General features: G+C 40.6%; 1 pseudogene; it reads right to left on the bottom strand.

Annotated features, from left to right (window-relative positions):
- Positions 1-1,198: 1,198 nt before the first annotated feature.
- Positions 1,199-17,181, bottom strand: LOC143433995 (uncharacterized protein C9orf85 homolog pseudogene; annotated as a pseudogene).
- Positions 17,182-17,664: the final 483 nt, after the last annotated feature.

The following is a 17,664-nucleotide window of genomic DNA, read 5'->3' as shown; positions in this document are numbered from 1 at the left end:
CTCAAATTGAAATGATGCAGGAAATGAAAAACCAAATAAACCAGTTAACCCACAATAGAAAGCCTTTAAAAAAAAAAAAAAAAAAAAAAAGGATCATGTTGAAAATGGAAGACATGGAATCCAACCGCCATTTTTTAAAGAAGCAGAACATAGCAGAGTTTGAGGGCATTAAGAAAAAAAGTTAACCTTTGAATTATGGGCATAGAAGAAAAATAGTGAAGACACAGAGAGTATTTTCAGTAAAATCATAGAAGAAAGTTTCCCAAGCTGAAAGGAGATGTCTATCAATATTGAAGAAGCCAACAGAACACTGGTGATAAATAACTCAATCTTGGCCGGGCAGTGGTGGCGCACGCCTTTAATCCCAGCACTTGGGAGCCAGAGGCAGGCGGATTTCTGAGTTCGAGGCCAGCCTGGTCTACAGAGTGAGTTCCAGGACAGCCAGAGCTACACAGAGAAACCCTGTCTCGAAAAACAAACAAACAAACAAACAAACAAAAAAACTCAATCTTGTGTGCACAATAAAGCTTAGGACATGACTATATCAAGACTTTGTAAAGTACGTGTGACATTTTCCATAAAGATGAGTTCTATAGATTGGCTACATGTGACTCCTATAAAGATGGGTTCTATAGTGTGCCAAGCTCGTTAATAAAGATTTGAGGAGATTCTGGTGTGGTCTCAACTACACAGTGCAAAGGCCACCAGACTCTCAGCCATATCTGCTCCCAGTTACATAAACTATACAAACCAAACTATCTTCTCTCTTCCCTTGAATCATTACTCTGCCAGTGATGTTGGTCACAGAGAACCCTGCAGAGGACACCAAATAGAAAAGACCAGAAAATAATTTCTCCCTGGCATATTATATTCTAAGATGAAAACACAGAACAAAGAGAGTTTTTCTAAGCGAAAACACAGAACAAAGAACATTGAGATCTTAATGGAGAAACGTCAAGTTAGTTGTAAAGGAAAGTCTATTAGAATAACACCCCATAGATATTTCAACAGAGACCTTTAAAGCCAGAAATGTCTGAAAGATGCTCTACAAGTCCTGAAAGGCCATAAATGTCAACCAAACTATTATACCCAACAAAATTATTAAAATGGAAGAAGATACAAAAACTTTCTATCATTAAAACTAATTAAAGGGATTTATGAGGTAAAGCCAGCTCTACAGAGATATTGGAAGGACTACTCAATCTGAAGAGAAGGATTAAACATTCAAGAGGGCACAAGGAACAGATAGGCAATGCCAGATAGGTAATCAAAAGAGATCTGAAAACACACGCACACACACAAATTCACGTATGACAAGAATTATACATGTCTCTCAGTACTAACTGAACATTAATGATTCCCAACCCCGCTTCCCCCAAAGGACACACACTAAAAGACTGAACTGGAAAAGAAGATACATATTTTGATGTTTCCCAGATCTTCACCTCACCATCAAAGATAGTATCACCATCAAAGATAGATATTTCCTTATGGTAAAAGGATGGGAAATGTATTCCAAACCAATGGAACTAAGCAACAGGATGTGTAACTATTCTAATATCTGACAAAATAAATATCAAATCAAAAATAGTCAGAAGAAATGAGGACAGTTCATACACATCCCAGGAAAATTCCACCAACAGGGTATTACAATCCTACACATATATGCACCAAACATAGGGACACTCAGTTCCATAAAAGAAACACTATTAGATCTAAAATCACACTGAATGAATGAACAGTTATCACCAATGAAGTGATAACTGCTTGTTGCAATATCACACTTTCACAAAAAAGACAGGTCATTAGAATATAAATAAGACAGAGATACCCTGGAATGAAATGACACCATAAATCAAATGAACCCAACTGATATCTGCAGAACACCCCATCCAAACACTAAAGAATGCATGTTTTTCTCAGCAGCCAATGGAACTTTCTCCAAAATCAAGCACATATTAGTACACAAAGCAAGTCTGAACAAATATAGAACAAATTAAAAGCACATGCTATTTTCTGTCTGAACATGATGTAATAAAGCTGGGTACAAAAGCAATAGAAATTACAGAAAATACACAAACTCATGGAAATTAAACAACACACTATTGAATGATATTATTGAATCAAAGGTAAAAATTTAAAATTCCTAGAATAGAATAAAAAAGAAAACGCAGCATGCCAAAAATCTATGGGACAAAATAAAGGCAGTTCTAAGAGGAAAATTTATAGCTCTAAGTGCCTACATTAAAAAAATTCACAAGCTCTCAAATTAATAACGTCATGATGATACACTTGAAAGCTTCAGAAAAAAACAAGAATCAACACACAAAAAAGAGTAGACAGAAAGAAATAACTAAACCCAAGGCTGAAATTAATGAAATAGAAACAGAACCAAACAGTACAAAGAACCAATTAAATAAAGAGTTTGTTCTTTAAAAAGATTAAGAAGATTGGCAAACCTTTAGGCAAATTAACCAAAAGAGAGAGGACCCAAATTAATAATATTATCGATGAAGGGGAGATGTTATAGCAGATATCACATTACAACAGACATTATAACATCATATAACAGAATCATAAGGACACACTCTACAAACCTATATTTCAGCAAAGTGGATAATATAAAAGAAATCAATTAATTTCAAGATATATAAGGTCTAAAACTAAATCAAAGATGAAATAAATAATTTAAATAGACTCATGACAGCCAATCAGGGTGAAACAATAATTAAAACTTTCCTAACTGAGGAAGAATTAGCCTTTTCCAGGCATGAGCCCTGTTATTGGTTATCCAATACAGTCCTTAAACTATATTCACACAAATAAAAATAACCCCAACAGGTTGCATTTATATATTTATGTATCTCTCTCTGTCTTTCCCTCTGTTTCTGTGTGTCTCTCTGTGTGTCTGTCTCTCTCTCTCTGTATATATGTGTGTGTGTGTGTGTGTGTGTGTGTGTAACAAAAAAAAACAGAGAAAAAGAGGCTATCAGTTTAAAAGTGGAGGTACATGGGAGAGGCCGGAGGGAGGAAGTGGGAAAAGTGATGTGATTCTATTTTAATTACAATTTATTAGAAAATAAAACTCTCCCAACTTAAACCACAGGGCTAGAGAGATTCAATGCAGACTTCTACAAAACTCTCAAAGAACTAACAACAATACTCTCCAAATTATTCCGCAAAATAGAAAATAGAGTAACATTTCCAAATTTTTCTTACAAAGGCAGCACAACTCTGATACCAAAGTCAGACGAAGGTCAAACAGAAAAGCACAGGGCTGGAGAAATGGTTCAGGGGTTGAAAGCACTTGCTTCTCTTTCAGAAAGAAGATCCAGATACAATTCCCTGCATGCACATGGTGGGTCACAGCCATTTGTAACTTCAGTCCCAGAGGATCTGAAGCCCTCTTTTGATTTCCCCAGACACCAGTCATATACAGGGTGTACATACACATACAGGCAAAATATTTATACATGTAAGCAAATAAAATATATCTACAATTTTAAAAAGAAAATTATAGACCAATACATCTAATGACCATGGATGCAAAATTCCTCAATAAAATACTTGCAAACTAAATTCAAGAACACATTGAAAAGATTATCCACTAAAGTGGACATTTCTGGTTTCTTTGGCAACTTAGGTTATAATGATGTTTTGCTGGGGCAGACAGGTGAACGAATGTTTTGCTGAAGCAAACACAGGTGAAAGCCTATTTTGCTATAGCAATTATGTGAAAGGATGCATGGTGTTTAGAAGGAATATAAATATGACCCCACAGACAGTGGGAACTCAAGCATTGACTTGCTTTGCTCCTACTTGCCAGTCTTCACTGCCACACACATGTATTGGTTCACCTTACATTGCATTGCTGAGCTTTGCTTGTGGTGACTTCATAGAGAGAAACTCACCAAAGAACTTCTCAGTGAGATTCCTGCAGCTTTTTGCTGCATCTGCAGACTCAGGCCGATTGGGGAAGATCTGAGAGGAATGGGGGAAGAGAAAATGATCAAAGTATATTCTATAAATCTTTCAATAAAAATCCATTTTTTTAAATTAATCATTTTATTCCTTTACATTTCAAATGGTATCCCCCTTCCTGGTTACCCATCCACAATGCTCCATCCCTTCCTCCTCTTCCCTCGCCTTAGCCTCCACCCACTCATCCACTCCCACCTCACCATCCTAGCATTCCCCTACACTGGGCATCAAGCCTCCACAGGACCTCCCATGGATGTCAAATAAGGCCATCTTCTGCTACGTATGTATCTTGAGCCATGAATCCTTCCATGTATACTCTTTGGTTGGTGGTTTAGTCCCTGGGAACTCTGGGGGGTCTGGTTAGTTAATATTGTTCTTCCTATGGGGTTGCAGTCCCCTTCAGCTCCTTCAGCCTTACCCTAGCTCTTCTGTTTGAGACCCTGGGCTCACTCTGATGGTTGGCTGTGAGTATCTGCATCTGTATTGGTCAAGTGCTGATAGAACATCTCAGGGAACAGCTATATCAGGCTCCTGTCAGCAAGCGCTTCTTAGCATCAGCAATAGTGTTGGGGTTTGGTGTCTGCAGATGGGATGGATCCCTAGGTAGGGTGGTCTCTGGTAAAAGTCCATTTTTTAATCACACTAGCAATAGAGGAGACTATCTTTAGTCCAGTGTAGAGCATGATAAAGACCTGTGACTAACATATCTAGGAATAAAGAAAGAAAAATGACACTTGGAAGACTCAGTTGAGGCAAGGGTAAGACAGATTATCTTCCCCCCCACACAGAAAAAACTACAGGCAAAATTTTAAAAGTGCTTTAAATGTTTGTCTCTTTTCTAAGATATCAACAGGAAAAACTCAGTTGCATTTAAATGTATCAGAAAAACAAACTTTTAAGATGTTAGGGGGGTGAATTTCATTTATTTTTGAGACAGAATCTCATGTAGTCTGAACTGGCCTGAACGTCTTATTAGTTGGGAGTTTGTGCTCCTGATCCCCCTGCCTTCACCTCTCCCACCAAGTTCAGAGATTTTTGAGGTATGCCTCACCAGAATCAACAAGGCTGAATTTCTAAGTGCTATAAATTACAATGTCATGAAATGGAATACAATTCTATAAAAGAGCTCAAAGAGCTAATTACCTCACAAAGACACTAACTGAACAACACATGGTCCAAAATACCTTTGGGAATACTCTGCATTTCAGTCACAAATCCCCAGGCAAGGTCAAGCCAAGTCCAGTCCCACTGAAACTGACTTATGTGTTCTAGCTGTTCCTTAGAGTCAGAAACCAGTTTCCTCTTGAAGAAAACCAACTCTCTACTTCCTCTTTCAGAGGCAAAGAAAAGAGTGAAACATACAGAGAACTTGCCAGCTTCCTGGCGACCTGGGAGGCTGCTGTTGTCTCATCTGATTTGAAGTGTTGAAGAAATAAGCTTTGGCTGTTTAGAGACTGTGGACAATAACCAAGAGCCCAGCGGTTTGTTGCAGTGACAGTATTGAATATATTCCCTAGAAGAAGGAAAGAATCACAGTACTGAAAACTAAACCAGGAAAGCTCTGTCATGAGGAAATTACACACCAACCCAGAGAAGACGCATGAGCTGGCTAGGTATCTCAATGTGAAATACATTTAAAAAGACCCGAGAAGGGGGCTGCTTTGAGTTAAAGATACAAACAGATCATGTGGCACTAATACAAGTGAACATGGTTCAATCAAAAGAATAAGATAAATACAGAAACTGAGCCTTAATGAAGGTATCAGTGAGTTACTTTTAAAAATTTCAAAATGATCAGGGTTCTATAAGAAAAGTTTTAAAATGAGGAAAATAGAGAATTAGGATCAAAGCTTTGGACCCAAGAAGGGGAATGAAGCTGACCCAGGGCAAAACACCAAGCCATGGTGAGTCCTTCCACATGAGGGAGAAGTTGCGGACCTAGAGATAATTCCAGAGGTTACCTAGGCTAAGGCGTACGGGTGCAAGGAATCCCATGATACATGTAGTGAAGCTGCTGACCCAAGAAAGAGTGTAGAGATGAACCATGGTAAATGGCCAGGTCCACAGGTCCCTTAATATTCATCAGGAGTTGTGGACCCAGGGAGAGATGATCAAGAGTATGGTGCCCAGATGTATGGAGTTCAAGTTGTGGGGCTGGAGCTCACGTGTGGATGTGGGCTCTGTTGGGCTGAGTTGTGGGTCCCCTGTGTCTGCCGCCCCAGGTGGCTCAGGGGGGCAGAAGTGTGGGAATTTGACTGAGTTCACTCCACTCGGTGGTGGCCTGCGGATACCGGGCTAGGGGAAGCCACTGAGTTCCGCTCCAGGCATGGGAAGAACCCAGTCTGAGGTCCTGTGTGTCTGAGGTCCCGTGGAGGATTGCTTGGATTGAGACTGGCTAGCCCTTGGGCACCTAGGCACCGTTGGGAGACCGCAGAAGGACTGAGGCGGGGAGCATACGGGCTGGACTGGCCTGCAGCTGAGAGGGGTGAGGGAGAGAAGCTCCGGTGGCATCTTGAGGGGTAGATAAGACTCTTGGTTGAGGTGACTCGCTTGGCTGGGTCATGGCTGACTCAGCTAGCTTGCTTGAGTTGGTAGGCTCCATGGCTGGAAACGCAGAGAGGTCCTCTGGCGGGAGATTGGGCTGTGGCTCATTGGTGGAAGGCCCCCTCTATGGTTCTTCCTGACAGGCCCCAAAGACAAGAGGAAGTCCATGGTTTTAAAAGGTCTGTTGTCATGGTGGAAAGTGGATGAATCTATACCCCATGTCCTCAGGGCAGGCCTGAAGTTAAATACCTTTTGCAGGTAGGAGGAGGGTCTGGGAAGGAATGCTTAATTGGCTATGCCCTCTGGCCTTTGGGCAATCCATGAATATGGAGATTTCTTGAGGCTCTGCGGCCTATAGTCACGCCCTCTACCTGTGCTACATGACACTAACCTCTCTTTGGAAGGGGTTGTAGAGGGCTGTCCTGAGTGAAAGGAACCAGGGCCCAAGAGCTAGGCTGAACATCTACCGTCTCTTTAGGGTATCCAGGGTTTGAGGCCTGTGCTCAACCAAGTACCCAGCTGCCTCTCACAGCCCACTGCCCCACCCAAGTGTGTGGGACACCATAGAAGTGGATATCAGAACTGAGATGATCCAGGGTAAGGTATCCAGGTATGAACTGTTACACTAAACAGGAGCCAAGGCAGAGATCAGCAAGGAGCTTGTTGACCTTCAGAAAGCGATGTGTTATTTCAAACTGTAGAGGACTCTTAGAGGAAGACTATAGACAGACCCCAAGGCCTAAACACTAAACAGTTCCAGGGAGAACAAAATTACAACCCTACTGCAACTTCATTCTCTTCTAGATTTTGCAAATACCTCCACTGGAAGAAAGGTAGATTGAAAAGGAAGGAAGCAAGGAAGCAAGGAAGCAAGGACAGGAAAGAAAGACCCAATAAACAAAGTAATTCTAGATGTGTAAGTATCATCATAGAAACAAAAACAAAACAAAAAACTAAGACAACATGTCTACAAAAGTTACTAATCCCATTGTAATGGCCCCCAATGAGAAAAACTTGGAAGAATGTCTGAGGAATTAAAATGAATGGTTATAACTATGCCCAAACAAATCAAAGAAGACATGAATGTTTTCCAAGAGAACAAACACAAAGAACTAAATGAAATAAGGAAATCAACTTAAGTTATGAAAGTATAACTCAATAAAGACAGGGCATCTATACCCATGAAATCTAAGCTAAAAGATATGCCTTTGGTTTCTAATTAGGTCTGTGAGAGTGCTTCCAGAAAGAGTTAACTGACAGAGTAAGAACTCTTTCACAGTGGGCAGAATTTCCTAATAGAGACCTAGACAGATAAAGGTTCAAGGAAAAAGTAGGGATTCTTGCTTACATGCCTTCACTTCTTGCTACTGAGTGTGTCTACTCTATTGTTGCTATTGCCATTCGAACCCACCGAGGACTAGCAGTTCTCAAGAAATCTCCCAAGCCCTCATTACGAGATTGGGACTAACCCTGTAAACTACTGACCTAACCAACAACAACAGAATGCTCTGTTCAGTGTGATCAGAACACATACTCTTTTCAGGCTCACACAGCATGCCTTGGATCTTAAGACTTTTAAGAAGATTAAAAGTAGGAAAAACATTTCAAGATACAGACATAGGCAAAGGCTTTCTGACTTGGGCTCTGGTTGGTCAGGGAAGAATGCCTACAACTGACAAATAGAATTATTGGAAGCAAAAAGCTTCTGCACAGCAAAGAAAATGAGTGAGTAGAATGGGGACAGCTCACAGAATGGAAGGCACTCTGGCAGATGCTCATCTGTGTATCTACAGTATACAAAGAACTCAAAAGTAAGATGAGGAGGGAAGGAGGGAAAACCTCCATAAATGATGAGAAACTAAAGAACCCAATCTATAAATGAGCTGAAGAAATGATTGGGAAGGTCTCAGCATAAGTGGCAATAAATAAATAAATATGGAAAGAACGAAGACAAAACCTTAGCCAAACTAACTAAAAGGTAGAGAGACAGTATCCAAATAACAAAATCAGAAATGAAAAGGGAGATATAGCAACAGATACCAAAATTACCCAAAGAATCATTAGGTCTTACTTCAAAAACCTATATTCCACAAAACTGGGATCTCTAAATGAAATGCACAATTTTCTTGATAGAGACACTTACCAAAGTTAACTCAAGATCAGGTAAACAATTTAAATAGTTCTATAATTGCTAAGGAAGTAGAAACAGTTATTAAAAGTCTCCCAACCAAAAAAGAAACAAAACAAAAACCCAAACAACAACAACAAAAACAAAGCAAAAAAACCCAAACCTCAGCACCAGATAGTTTTAGCATAGAATTCTGCCAGATTTTCAAAGAAGAGATAATGCCAATATTCCTCAAATACTCCACAAAATAGAAACAGAAGGAACATTGCCAAACTCATTCTATGAGGCCACAGTCACCCTGATACCTAAACCACAGAAGGACTCAACAAAGAGAGAGAATTAGACACCAATTGACCTTATGAACATTGAAGCAAAAGTACTCAATAAAATACTCTTAAACCAAATCCAAGAACACATCAAAAACATTATCCAGCATAATCAGGTAGTCTTAATCTGGGAATGCAGGGGTGGTTCAATATACAAAAATCCATCAATGTTATTCACCATATAAACAAATTGAAAGAAAAAAAAATCACATGATCATCTCAGATGCTGAAAAAGCCTTTGACAAAATCCAACAGCTCTTCATGTTAAATGTCTTGGAGAGAGCAGGGATACAAGACACATATCTAAACACAATAAACAGAACATACAGGAAGCCAATTGCCAACATCAAATTAAATGGAGAGAAACTTAAAGCAATTCTATTATAATCAGGAACAAGACACAGTTGTCCACTCTTCCCCTATCTATTCAATATACTTGAAGTTCTTACTAAAGCAGTAAGACAAACAAAGGAGATCAAGGGAATACAAATTGGAAAGGAAAAAGTCAAAGTATCAATATTAATAGATGATATGATTCACAGGTGACCCCCAAAACTCTACTAGAGGACTCCTACAGCTAAAAAACTCCTTCAGCAAAGTGCCTGAATACAAAATTAATTAAAAAAAAAATCAGATGCCCTCCTTTATACAAACAGTAAACAGACTGAGAAAGACATCAGGAGAACAATACTTTCTACAATTTCCACAAATAATATAAAATATCTTGGAGTAACTCTAACCAAGCAAGTAAAAGATCTGTATGACAAGAACTTCAAGTCTCTGAGGAAAGATATTGAAGAAGATATCAGAAGATGGAAAGATCTCCCATGTTCATGCATCAGTAGGATTAACATGGGAAAAATGGCCATTGTATCAGAATCAGCTTAAAGATTCAATGCAATTCCCATCAGATTTCCAACATAATTCTTTATAGACCTAGAAAGAACAGTTCTCAACTTTATATGGAAAAAAACTAAAACTAAAAAAAAAAAAAAAAACAAACAAACAAAAACAACAACAACAACAAAAAACCAGGATAGTTAAAACAACCCTGTACAATAAAACAACATTTGGAGGTATCATCATCCCTGATTTCAAGCTGTCCTACAGAACCATAGTAATAAAAACTGATGGTATTCATATAGAAACAGACAGGTTGACCAGTGTAATGTAATAGAGGACCCAGAAATAACCCCTACACCTATGGACACTTGATTTTTGACAAAGAAGCCAAAACCATACAATGGAAAAAAAAGAAAGCATCTTTAACAAATGGTGCTGATCTAACTGGATGTCTACTTCTAAAAGAATGCAAATAGATCCATATTTATCACCTTGCAAAAAACTCAAGTCCAAATAGATCAAAGACCTTAACATACAACCTGATATACTAAATTTAATAGAAGACATTGGTACAGAAGACAATTTCCTGAACATAATGCCAATGGCTCAGGTTCTAAGATCAACAATAAATAGGACCTCAAGAAACGGAAAAGCTTCTGTTAGGCAAAGGACACCATCTGTAGGATAAAAGGGCAGGCTACAGATTGGGAAGAGATCTTCACCAACCCTCCATCTGACAAAGGTCTAATATCCAAAATATATAAAGAACTCAAGAAATTGGACATCAACATACCAAATAACCCAATTTTAAAATGGGGTACAGAGCCAAACAGAGAATTCTCGATAGAGGAATCTCTAATGGCCGAGAAGCACTTAAATGTTCAACATCCTTAGCTATCAGGGAAATGCAAATCAAAACAACTCTGAGATTCCATCTTAAACACCTCAGAATGGCTAAGATCAAAAAACTCAAGTGACAGCTCATGCTGTCGAGGATGTGGAGCATGGGGAACACTCCTCCATTGCTGGTGGGAATACAAATTTGTATGACCACTTTGCAAATCAATCTTGTGGTTTCTCAGAAAATTAGGAATAATTCTACTTCAATATGCGGCTATACTACTCCTGGGCATACAGCCACCCACCATACGACAAGACACTAGATCAACTATATTAATAGCAGCTTTATTTGTAATAGTCAGAAACTGGAAACAACCCAGATGTCCCTCAACTGAAGAATGAATGGATAAAGAAAATCTGGTACATTTGCACAATGGAATACTACTCAGCTATCAAAAACAAGGATATCCTGAAATTGGCAGGCAAATAGATAGAACTAGAACATTTTATCCTGAGTGAGGTAACCCAGACCCAGAAAGACACACATGCTATGTACTCATTTATAAGGGAATATTAGCCATAGAGTACAGGATAGTTACACTATACTCCATATACCCAAAGAATCTAAGCAAGAAGGAAGGCCCAAGGGAGGATGCATGGATCTCACTCAAAAGGGGAAGTAAAATAGACATTGGAGATGGGTGGAGGGAGGGAACTGGATGGCAGGGGGGGACTGAGGAGAAGAACAGGGATGGGGATCAAGTGTGAGTGAAGGAGAGAGCTGTGAGAGATAATGGAAATTGGTGGATGTGTCTCTAGGATTAGAGATCTGGGAATGGGAAGTCTCCCAGGAGTCTATGAGGATTACTTTAGCTGAGACTTCTAGCAACAGGGGCTATGGAGACTGAAGTGACCACCTCCTGTAGCCAAGCAGGACTTCTAGTGTAGGGAGAAGGACACCAAACTACCCACAAAATCTTCAATCCAAAACCTGCTCAGCCTACAAGATGTACAGGGATAATGATGGAGCAGGAAATGGCCAACCAATGACTATCCCAACTTGAGAACCACCCCATGGGAGGGGAGCCAACTCCTGACACTATTAATGATACTTTGCTATGCTAGAGTACCCTAGCATAGTTGTCTTCTGAAAGGCTTCATCCAGCAGCTGATGGAAGCAGACATATAGATACACAGAAACATCACAGTGAGTTTGGGGAGTCTTGTGAAGGGGGGGGGCTCGAGGGGAAGGATTGAGAGAGCTGGAGGTGTCAAGGATACCACAAGAATACCTATAGAGTCAACTAACCTGGGCCCATGAGGGCTCACAGAGACTGAACCACCAACCAAACAGCATGTGTGGGCTGGACCTAGGCTCCCTACACATATGTAGCAGATGCACAGCTTGGTCTTCATGTAAATGGATCCCTTAACAATTTGAGCAGGAGCTGTCTCTGACTCTGTTGCCTGCTTTTTGATTTCATTCCCCTAGCTGGACTGTCTGGTCTGTCGTCAGTGGGAGAGGATGTGCTTAGTCCTGCTACCACTTGATGAGCCTGAGTGGGTTGGTACCCATGGTGGGGGGCTTCCTCTTCTCTGAGGAGGAGAGGTGTGAAACAGGGAGAAGGCTGAAATCAGGATGTAAAGTGAATAAACAAAATAAAAATTAAAAAAAGAAAGACAAAGAAAATAAGTTTAACATCACCAGCTGTCAGAGAAATGTAAATTAAAAACTATATTGAGATTATATCTCACTTCAGTCAGAGTGGCAGGTAACAACAGATGCTGGCAAGGATAGAGGTATTAACTAATCCAGCCATTATGGGAATTAACATGGAGGTGCCTAAAACACTAACAATATATCTACAATATGATCCAGTCCAGCAATCTACATACTTACCCAGGAGCATCTGAGAGAAGCTCTCCTTAGACATCAGTGTATCAGAGCACTAGTTACAATAGCTAACCCAGGGAACCAACCTAAGTTGCAAAAACAGGAATGGATAAAGAAAATGTGAAAGATAAATAGGACTATGAGGGTATATGCTCAATACACAGGATACATATGTATAAAATGTATGTATGCAACACTGTACCATGCACAAACAATATACATAATAATGACAAAATGTTTAAGGTGCAAACCAGACCAAGTGTTTTGTCTAACCACATAAATAAAGATCAGGAGTAAAAGAAAACCTGGAAAATAACAAAGAATGAGGATATGAAACAATACTTTTTTTTTTTTTTTTTTTTTTTTTTTTGGTTTTTCAAGACAGGGTTTCTCTGTATAGCCCTGGCTGTCCTGGAACTCACTCTGTAGACCAGGCTGGCCTCGAACTCAGAAATCCGCCTGCCTCTGCCTCCCAAGTGCTGGGACTAAAGGCGTGTGCCACCACTGCCCGGCCACTTTTTTTTTTTTTTTTTTTTAAGATTTACTTATTTTATATTTGTGAGTATGTCACGGTCTTCAGACACACCAGAAGAGGGCATTTGATCCTGTTACAGATGGTTGTGAGTCACCAAGTGGTTGCTGGGAATTGAACTCGGGACCTCTGGAAGAGCAGTCCATCTTTCCAGCCTGAAACAACACATTCTAAAACAACCAATCAATGACTACAGCACAAAGGAATTGACAAATGTTCTAAGATAAATGAAAATAAAACAAAGACGTCAAAATGTTTGGTGTTCCAAATAGAAAGTACTAAAAAAAAGGCAACAAACTCCTACAGAGCTGCATTTAAGAAGGAGTAAAGTTCTTAATTTTATATCTCAAAGAAAGTATTATACATGGAGAATACGCGCTCACCCTCTCACCTATCAGCCGACCCACCTACCACACTGATCCCATGGAGTCTGGCCTGGAATGCCCGACCAGTGAGTGCACCTGTCAACTTTCCTCAGAGAAGCATTTCAGAGAAGATGGCAATCAACAGAGACCCACAATTGGTAAATGTGCAGAGAATACGAGCTCTCTGCCCTAAGTGGGATGTCTATATCATCTCCCTTCCTTTGTGAAAATGTAAGACTTTTCTCTGCTTCATCCCGACACAGTCGGACCTCCAAATAAGAGGCTATTTCTGTCAGGGTAATTCATGGGACCTAACTAGGAAGCTCCCTGGTTAGGTTTCCGGGCCTCACAGGAGTTCTTCTCGGTTTTGAGATTCGATTGAAAGTTCCAGGAACTTTTCACAGGCCCCCACAGACTCCAAAACTCCGAATTTTCCACAGACTGGGAGATTTCTTGAGTCCTGGAAGGTCCGAGTCTGGGGATGCTTGTCCTACTTGCTAGGTACATTTGGTCAATCTGAAACACGAGGGATGCCTCGGAGGCTGGATCTGACCCTCATTCTTTTAAGCTTGATCCCTCACCTGCCACGGGTTCCAAACTCTCTCAGCCAAAAGCCTGTTTACAGGCTAACTTAAAGGAGAACGGAGACCTTGTGGAGACCTTGTGACTCACCTTTTAATGCAAATCTAGCCTCCTTGTACCCTGGACAATGACATCAGTGATGTTTGCCATTCCTGAATCTTATCATATAACTATTGATTTGCTTTCCTTTTCCTGGTGGGCCTTTTGTCCACTGCCCCCTCCTTCCCCCCCCACACACACACAATTGGGGTTGGGAGAGAAGGCCCTTCTGGTCCTCTTTTCCTTGACTATTGTTATAACATTAGGGGTTATCTGGTGCCTTCCCTGCTTCAGAATCTCCCCTCAGTTATAGAACACTTCTTCATGACTGTCAGTCCTTACTCTGTCTGACTCTCCCCACCAAAACCATTGCTCAAATCTTTTAAAAGTCTTTAAAAAATTATTTATGTATATGATGCTCTGTCTGCATGTACACCTGTGTACCAGAAGAGGGCATCAGGTCCTGTTACAGAGGGTTGTGAGCCTCTATGTGGTTGCTGGGAATTGAACTCAGGACCTCTAGAAAAGTGGCCAGTGCTCTTTACTGCTGATCCATCTCTCCAGTCCCCACCACTCACATATTAAATGGGAAGTTCCTTGCTCTGGAATCCAAGGTAACACAATTTCTGGGGCTGGGGAGGAAACTATAGCTTTTGTACAGTCTAAGAGGACAACCTGCACACAGGGAGGCCCAGTTAGTGTCTTTCAGATGGTGTTATGAATTACTGGCAACAACACAGAACCTAACTGTACAGGTCTCTAGAGTCTGTCTTGAGTCGTCATCAACAGAAACTGGGCACATTATAAATCTGTAGAGTAGGATCCGGAGGCCTGTTGTTGACCACTGTCGAGATCATCTCTTCCTAACTGAGGACTATCAACCCCTCATAGTCTGGCAACCAGATGAGCCCCAAAAGCCAACACACAGGCTTAAGGAACCAAGAAATATCTAAAGTCAAAAAAGACCCTGAAGACCTCATTCTTCCCCCTTTCTCTTACCATTATCCCTTCAGCACGAGGCAGTTAGGAAAGAATCCAGGCCCTGTTCCCCACTTCTCCATGCTTCCGGGTCTGGGATGATTGAGCGCCTCTGTTGTAAAAACAGTATTCCTATGAGATTACAGCTGACTTTGCTCAATCTAATTGGCCAGCCACAGCCCAGAGAACATTTTCTGAGAGAGTCTATCTTCCAAGACAATTCGCCTTGTCTGAACAAATACCTCCAGAAGAAGAGACGAAGACCCACAGGTACTGCACCTACTGACCTAGGAACTGCACCGATCTCATTCCCAAGCCCCCTACCTGCCATATATACAGAGTCCCAGTTACCTTCCACGCATGCAGAACGCATTCCTTCAGGAGAGCACCTGAACATTGCTGTTTGAAACACAGTCCCGTCTGATACGGTCAGGCACTGGTCTCTTTCTGTTTTCTGTCTCTTTACTCAGTGCTCCTAAATCTAACAGGTGTGCTACCCGGTATAGAATCTCATTCTAGCACAGGCCTCCATACCCAGGAGCAATGGGTCAACACAAACAAGAATGATTCTTTTTTTCTTTTTAAAGAAAGGGAGAGAGGAAGAGGGAGAAAAAGAAAACATGAAGATGAATGGGTACAGAGGGAGGAAGGATTTTTGGAAGAGTTTGTGGAGATTAATATGATCAAAATATACAAAATTTTTAAAGAATTGATAAAAAAAGACACTATTATTATTTTAACATTTTTTCTTTTCTTTTATTTTATTAACGTGATGGCTGTGGGTGGTCCTCCAGGATCCATGACTTAGCTAGCCCCATGTAGTTGGTTCTAGTACCGGGCATGATCTCTCTCTTGTTGAGTGAATCTTAAGTCCAATTAGAGAGCTGTTGGTAGCCATCAAGACATGTGTGTCACTATCTTGCCATGTTGACCAGTGATGCAATTCATAGCTGGATAGAACTTTTGATTGCTTACTTCTTTTGAAGGCTTGCACAGTACCTTGGCATTCAGGTTAATTCCAGTTCATGTGCTTCTGGGTCCTGTGTCTAAAATGCACTGTATCTTAGTGATAGAAATTTATCTTCCTCCTCTTGGGGCCAGCCAAAGTAGTGGTAATACCCTGTAATTTTGGGGGAATCTCTTGAACAACCTTGGCCAACAACTCCCAAGAGGGAGTCTCATGCCTGGTGATTTGGCTAGGTGGGATTTGGCTCTTGGAGGAAGTGTTGCCAACTCAGATGAGGAAAATTCATTTAAACTACATATGTGTATTTGTTTACACAGACTTATGTGTATTATGGGTTTTTTAAATGTAAATAGTTATCATTCCTTCTGACTTTTTAGAGATATCATTATTATAGTGTTATTTTACCCTCCTCCTTTTGTATTTCTCTCACTCCATCTCCTTGAGCCCCCTCTTCCCAATTCTCTCACCAGATCATTTGTATCCTGATATTTTCACCCTTATTGCTTCCCCCGTCCCCTACACCAGCAGTGGTCCCTTTTTGCTTTTTCTGAAATTACTCCAGGCTATGTCCTTTTCTTTATTTTCTTTATTATTTTATTTGGAGCTATGAGTCTTCAGTGAGAGAGAACATGTGATGTTTGTCTTTCTGAGTCTGGGCTATATCACTAATGCAAACTCTATTTTCACCCATTTGCCGTCAAAGTCCATGGTCTCATTTTTCTTTACAGCTGAATGGTATTCCATAGTGTACTCGCACTACATTTTCATTATCCATTTGGAGGCTGAAGGACATCTATGTTGATTCCATTTCCTAGCTCTTGTGAATGGAACAGCAACGAACACGGATGGGCTCGTTATTAAACTGAACAACAATACCTTTCCACATTGTTCACAAACATCAAAGGCACGTGGTCTACACATGTGGCCAAAATCTTTCACTGCCTTTTGTAAACATTTAATACATTTTTTAGGCTTTGGCAGTGGTTTGTATTTGCCATGTTTTATACACCATGCAAGAACTTCTTTGCAGCGTTGACATACCCCATCGTGAAGTTTTGCATTGATTTTTCTTGCTCCAAACAGTCTTATCAAATTTGTCAGTTTTAAAGGTGAACATATCTTGAGACCTGGGCCGAGTCGTGTTGCCTTTCTGGGGATTCATCATCTGATCACAAGCTCTTTAAGTCAGTGCAGTCTTTATGCCATCAAACATGTATGTTTTAGTTCATACACTTCTGCTACTCTCTCATGTAGAGACGTAAAGCGCTTCAGAGAGTTTAGAAGTGATTGTAACTACTCACCCATAGGTGAAGCATCTGTATGCCCTGCTTCTATCAAGATTCAGGCGACACCACGGAAGAGAGGTAGAAAGAAAGTAAAAGCCAGAGGTGGGCAGGAGCACTGTGAAATGCTGTACTCAGGACAGGTCATGGCTGCTGCACACATGAACTCACAGCAGCTATGCTTACCTGAGGCAGACCAACCTACTTGAAAATTTCAGCATGGATGTGAACAGGGTTCCTGAGGCTCCACCTCTAGCTGAAGAACTATTGATAACTGAAGGCCATGACAAGTGAGAGAGTCATTTTTTCTTGAGGGGTGGCAACTGGAAAGTTGCCTATGCCTGGGTGGATAACCTCACAGT

The sequence above is a fragment of the Arvicanthis niloticus genome, chromosome 1 (assembly GCF_011762505.2).
Source record: "Arvicanthis niloticus isolate mArvNil1 chromosome 1, mArvNil1.pat.X, whole genome shotgun sequence".
Classification (NCBI taxonomy): domain Eukaryota; kingdom Metazoa; phylum Chordata; class Mammalia; order Rodentia; family Muridae; genus Arvicanthis; species Arvicanthis niloticus.
The sequence above is the reverse complement of the archived record's forward strand: the minus strand, read 5'-3'. Positions and strand labels throughout refer to the sequence as shown.